The following is a 6,644-nucleotide window of genomic DNA, read 5'->3' as shown; positions in this document are numbered from 1 at the left end:
TCCCTGCCCACTGCTGGTTTTTCAGCCACCCAAGACCCTTTGCAGAACTTTTACTTCTTCAGTGAACCAATGGTATAAAGCTTTCCCTATAAAACAAAAGGCAAAGCTGCTCACGAGGATTCTTTCCTCTTCTTTTCATCTGTCAATGAAATATTTAATGAATCAATCAATGGAAAGTCTCTAGGCAGGAGGGTTCTAAACTCACTGCCATAAGTAGGCATTTAATTTTGATTTACTGAGGTGGTTATTGCTTATTAATCAGATAACATTATGAAAGCTGAGTACGTGTGTGTCAGTTGTACATTAATTAGTTACTAAAGTAAGAGAAGTTAAAGAGCACCAGGAGCTGCTTACATGTCCCCTGAATCAATTTAATTACAAGGAAAAACTTCCAGAGCACATTCTTCCACATGGGTAACCATCCATATGGAAACAAATTGCAACAAATAGTGAGGTCTTCAGACAAAAAATGGCTTCTGGAAGTCACATAAGCAGCAGATAAATGCTTAAACTTCATTTTAAAAAAAAAATCCAAGTAATTTTTTTGACAACAACTTTATCAAGTGTATGCAGGAGTCAGAAGCTTCTTTTTTTCCAGAATTATCCATGCTGTGACTTAGGAACAGTTTGGTTGTAAAGATGGACATCCCATGCTATGACCAGATTACATCATACATTTCCAATTCCCAATAACTCTCAGTTATGGCCCACTATATCTCTTTATATTTTCATTCTCTAATTAAATATTACTCTAAAATATTCACTGGGCACAGCTCACGAATGGAAAATACTGAATATTGTCAGTGTTTTGCTCTGCCAGCCACCCCACACTGCTCCTGCTGCAGGGAAATGTTCTGGGATTCATGGATTTATTCCTGGGATGAAAAGTGCCCTCGGTTGCCTCACTTTTCCCACCACTCTGATTTATGTTCCCTCTCCAGCACAGGCTGAAACAAACTTTCTAAATCTGACAATTGTTTTATCAATTTTGGAAATTTGGCTGATGTGACAACATTATTTCTTAGAAAGCAAGCACATATTTACACTTACCACGTTTAAATCACCTGCTGCAGCTGAACGTTAATCCCAAGGACTAATTCCAATTGTTTTCCTGGTGATATCCCAATGCAACCAGGTAAGGAAGCTGCCAGGTTGCTGCTTATCCTCCTGTGACATCTCCTGCCCAGCTGGGCCCTTTTCCAGAGCCAAAGCCAGCACCTCTCCATGCCCACACGTTCTGGGAATGTAAAAACAAGCAATAGCCTGTGTCGTGTAGTGACAAACACAGTTCAAAGTGCCATTATCACTTGTTCTCATGGTGATAATTAATCCCATCATCATTATCATAATGAGAAGCCACACTCCGAAAACGCTGATTGAAAAACTCCAATGTAAAAAATACAGTCACTCACTGCCCTTTCAGCCTGAGGGATTCTTACATTTGCTGTTGATTAGCACACAGCCTTCCAAAGAATTTTTATGCCCCAATCCAAACTTTTCTAGTGTTCTTATGTCTCACTTCGTGATTTTTTAAAATGTTCCATTCTAGCATGAAGTGCCAGGATTGCACTTTTGTTCATTAATTTGTGATGGATCTTTAATCAGATTTTCTTTTTCCTGATTTCTCTCCTCTCCCATGGAGGAGGTGACAAAGGAAGACAAAAAAATTGAGAGAGAAAGAGATTGTCGTGGCTTCAACTCAGCCAGCAACTAAATCCCACACAGCCACCTGCTCCCTCCCTCTGTGGGATGGGGAGGAGAACTGGAGAAACCTGTGGGTTAGATAAGACCAGATTAATAATTGAAATCAATTATGATAATGTTATTATTAATAATAATAGTAATGAAGAGAGGGAAGGGAAGGGAAGGGAAGGGAAGGGAAGGGAAGGGAAGGGAAGGGAAGGGAAGGGAAGGGAAGGGAAGGGAAGGGAAGGGAAGGGAAGGGAAGGGAAGGGAAGGGAAGGGAAGGGAAGGGAAGGATAAGCTCTGAATTGCCATGATTATAAAAAGAGAGGTGGCTTTGGGAAGGGACCCCATGTAATGCCATGTACTGGCCCTTGATTCCAGGCCTTCCCACCAGGCAGAATTCCAGCCCCTCCTACAGCTGCTGAACATCCCCCCCACACAGACTCTCTGTTCAGCTTTTCAGACATCTTTATGAACATTTTGAAGCTGATAAATAACCCGAGCCTGTCCCACAGACACTCCTCTTCTGCAAGGCTGATAAGGCAAATCTAAACCACATATAGATAAACATTGCATTTTTAGAGGCCTCAGATTTGTCTCTGGTTCTCAGCTCACCACTGGGCTCTGCAAGCATAAAACGAGGTGTGTGAGATCCAAAACTCCCTGTAAATGACACAGTGCCACCTTTAAAATCCTGAACTTCAAAAATATTTGTGAAATACGTTCTTCACATTCCATATTTCCATATTCTGTAGATACAGAGATATGGAATGACCTGATACTGGTGAAATTTAAGTCTTGCACTATAAACAAAGGTGAATTGGTTCATCAGAGGGGCTTCTCCCAGTGTTTTTATCTGTTCTGGATGTATTAATTGGCTGTACACATATGCACAATCATTACATGGTAAATTAAAAAGGGGCACATAATAAGCTTAAGTCACCATAAATCATACAATAAACATCTGAAAGAGAAAATTTATTAAACAACATGTTCCCACAACAACTTCATCCCCTTCCATTAAATCCATAACCCCCTAGGACTTGTTCTACTATTCCCAATTCCTGAGTACACATTATCTATTAAAAAAATAAAATAAAAAAGCACAACTCACCATGCCAGGGTATGTCTCTTCCTCTCACATTTTGGTCTGGCAGTTTGTTTTCTGTGGCAGGAATTCCAGCCTGTGGCTATTTTGGATAGAAAATTGTGTCCTCCTAAATGAAAATTTCCTTCATTTTAATAATGTTTCTAATCTGCATCAACAAGAAACCCAGTGAATGGGTGAATGGGATATTCCCAGGGGAAGAATCTCCTTGTAGATGGTTACTGTGCCTTTTTAAGGCCAGCAGCTTGGATTTGGGATTCCTGCATCCCATATGAATGAGGACCATTCCCAACCAGCTTCTCCAATAATGCAAAAAAGAAGTTTCTTTTCCTGCAAATATTTTGTTGAAGCAGGTTCTGTCTTTGCTAGAAGTAAACTACTTTTCCCAGCCTAAAATTTCCGAGTACATATTTCCCTTTAGGCAGAAAATGGATGTTCCTCTGGAGAACACACTGGGATTTAGACCTTTTCCTTCACAGAACTCCAAAGTGACTTTGGACAAATCGCTGTTAATCCTACATTGCTCAGGTGTCAGAATTGATCTTATTTAACAATTTTGATAATTAATTTGACAGAGGATGTGAGGACACCAATTACATTGTTTTTCCTGACATGAATTTGGAAGGCAGTGCCGACTCCAAGGAATATCAGACGACAGGTAAATGAAATGATCTGGGGATTTCAATGACAGAAGTAGGATAACATTTAGCAACACAAAACTGCAAGTTCAGGAACTTAGGAGTGAATAATTGCTACTTTTGAGGCTGGTTTTGGAAATGGAAGAAGAAGGCAAAGATTTCATGATATGCTTGAACATAAATCACTGATGCAACAGCCCCATGAACACAAATGGTGGGAACATCTTCTGATGGGGAAGAAATAATATTCTCATTATAAATAGGAGAATATTCCCACTCTTCTACAAGCACCATGTTGGGACTGCCTAGTGCTGCACTCTATTCACAGGCAGGAGGAAAATTCATCAAAATATGGAATACTCAGGAAAAAGTACAACCTCAAGTGATGAGAAAGAAACAAAGTCACTTATTTAGCAGTAAAATGAATGAAGACTTGGATAAAACTACTTGAAATCGCTAGGAAAGGTTGGTGCCAACATGAACAGGCTATAAATGAATTCAGCTTATTAAAAGAATACGTGTAAATAACATCTTTTGGCAGGAGAAAGGTTTTCCAACAGGAATAGAGAAGGCAAAAAGTTATTTTGAATTACAGTGGTCAAACCCAATTCCATTGCATGCTTCCCTGGAAAAGCTAGGGGATTTTGTAGCCCTTGCTGCTGTGACTTTGAGTATGTTGAGCATTTTTTGTCTATTCCATTACACTGGAGATGAGAGCCTGACATTCTTAGAGTTGCTTCAAAATCCCAGGCAGGACCAACAGGTGTGGGGTGTTGGATGCACCAGTTTTATTGGCACTCTTTAAATTGGATCTGTCAGCCAGGAGAGAGGTTTACATCCCACATGGATCCTCATAAAGTGCTATTGCAGCACCTCATGTCTCTGTAAATACAGATGAATATATAGCTAATGAATACAGATAAGAAATATAAATAATCACAGGTACCACATACATGAACCCATACACAGCTCAGGCATTCATGTGCTCTCTAGACAAGGATGGATCTCAAAGTGAGGTGTAAATGTAGGTTTGAGATTCGTGTTATTATCACATTAAACAATAAATGTGTGTAAAAGAGCCTGTTTTGCTATTTCCACTCGTTCTAAACACAGGGTACAGCCTCCCCCCATATCCAGCCAAACAGCAGACACAATCCAGGCCCTTAAGCCACATCTTCTTATGCTAAAACCTTCCATCTTTTGCAAGTAACTCATCTGATTTCCATGATCATAAAGAACTGGATAACACTAAATTATAACAACAGCAATCAGGGACATGGGGAGCAAGAGGATCCTCGATTGCAGCCCATGCATCACTCAACAGCCCCACAGAAGAAGAGATTAAAAAGCACATCAATTCACATAACTTCCTCCCAGTGCCCATTGTCTTTTTCAGTTCCTAATGATGCTGAAGTGTCTCCATGATTAAAATTTAAAGGTTTCCCAGTAACCAAGTAATTTGCCCAAAACTCCTTATCTAGCACTCACCACGAAGACTCTGATTTTAATATACCATTAATCAAGCTCCAGCCAAGTTTACTACTGATACTTTCAATTACAGAGGAACTAACTTCATTCTTCTCAGTGTGGCAGAGAGAGACCACTTCTCTGATTAGCCACAGCCCCTAAAAACAGATGGATAAAAAGGCTGGGCTGGATGCACTTTCCTGAAGGAACTATTTGTTGCGAATTACGATTTAGTAAACAAAATTGGATCACTCTGCTGCAGGATAAACTTCAGCCAAATTTTGAGCCCTACATACCCTAATTACAATAAAAACCACGAGCCGATTTCAAGTTTTACGGTGTAACAATAACGTGGGATTTGATGAAATGTAAATTGACGCGACGGTGAATCAAACGGGCGAGTTCCAAATATCCGCGTATTTCCCACCACAAACATTCCCACAAATGCCCGTGGTGGGTGTTTAATTGAGGCACATGAATAGATCCACAATCTTCAATAGGACATCTCGTGCTCTAAGTGATGCACGTGCACAAGTGATTGCAGGATCAGTTATCAGAAAATGATCCCCGGTACAATTTATAAGAATTCCAACAGATTGCAAATAGCTATGATTTGTCACACAACATCTGGTCTCTTCTCTCCACAATCAAATGGACAAATGGAAATAACAATACAGGCTGTGAAATCGCAGCTTGGAAAAAACAATTAGAGGGAAAGGGACCCCTACCTTACCCTGCTGGAGTGATGGAATTTGCACAGGGCTGCCTGGCTCAGCTAACGAAGAGTCAGCACTTGTTTGAGCTCTAGTGTGATTGCCACAAAAGAAATATTGAATTCTGAAGTTGTTTCCACAGCTGCAGTCAAATTTTCAGGCAAAATGGGATGGTCCTGTTACTGCCCTGGGAAAAACTTTCCCTGTTCTGAGGGATCAACGTCCTGTCGAGATGGGTGAGCAGATGGACCAAATTGTAATGTGTTATTTAAATAGATCAGTATTATCATTATTTATAGATCTATGTATTATTACTATGTCAACCCAATCCCTTGGTTCTGGATGCTGCCAACCATTAATTCTATTTAATTCACCTAGAGAACACTACAGCACGTCCAGGAACCTTTCAAAATTGCAAGAACTTTCTCAGCAGTGAAATCAGAGGGACAGGCAACAATTAGTTTGGCTGAGAATTAGGAATACCCATCACTAAGCTCAGATTTATGCAATACAATTTAAAGGATGTATGTAAAAATGTTGAGGAAAAAAATTAAAGAGGGTGTTTACAATAACAGCAACTGAGACAGATTTCCATTGACAGCATTACTCAAAATCTCTGGATGGCACCGTCTGCTGGTAAGTTTGATTATCTGGTGAAAAATCAGTTTGATCTTTAAGAAAAGAGCAATGAAACGTCTGAGCTTCCTGTCATTCAAACCCAGCCTTCACAGAGGAGTTGACATTCTCCACTTGAGTTAAATAAAAGTTTCAGCTCTTACATGGGAGCCACTTTTACTAAAACAAGAGACGTTTGGGTGAGGTAACAGACTTCCTTTACATTGATGTCCAAAGAAATGAAAGATTTGGGTATTTTTTCAGATAATGAGTAAATCTGCTCTTTTTGGAGTGACCTCAGCACCAACCTCCTCTCTGTACAAGCTCAGCACAGCTCTGCAAGCAGTGAACTCAAGGCAATATCCAGGCAAGGAACTTCACTTTTATTTGGTATTCATCCAAAAGTTCCCAAATTCC

General features: G+C 40.0%; 1 long non-coding RNA gene across 1 annotated transcript in view; it reads right to left on the bottom strand.

Annotated features, from left to right (window-relative positions):
• Window positions 1–6,644, bottom strand: part of LOC108448166 — a 29,335-nt gene that overhangs the window by 9,680 nt on the left and 13,011 nt on the right. Inside the window, exons 5-6 of the long non-coding RNA XR_001863962.1 lie at window positions 2,801–4,314; window positions 1,051–1,237 (exon numbers count right to left, since the gene is read on the bottom strand). This is a non-coding gene — a long non-coding RNA (uncharacterized LOC108448166). The remainder of the gene's footprint in view (window positions 1–1,050; window positions 1,238–2,800; window positions 4,315–6,644) is intronic.

This window comes from Corvus brachyrhynchos, unplaced genomic scaffold (assembly GCF_000691975.1).
Source record: "Corvus brachyrhynchos isolate BGI_N302 unplaced genomic scaffold, ASM69197v1 scaffold126, whole genome shotgun sequence".
In the NCBI taxonomy this organism is placed as follows: domain Eukaryota; kingdom Metazoa; phylum Chordata; class Aves; order Passeriformes; family Corvidae; genus Corvus; species Corvus brachyrhynchos.
The sequence above is the reverse complement of the archived record's forward strand: the minus strand, read 5'-3'. Positions and strand labels throughout refer to the sequence as shown.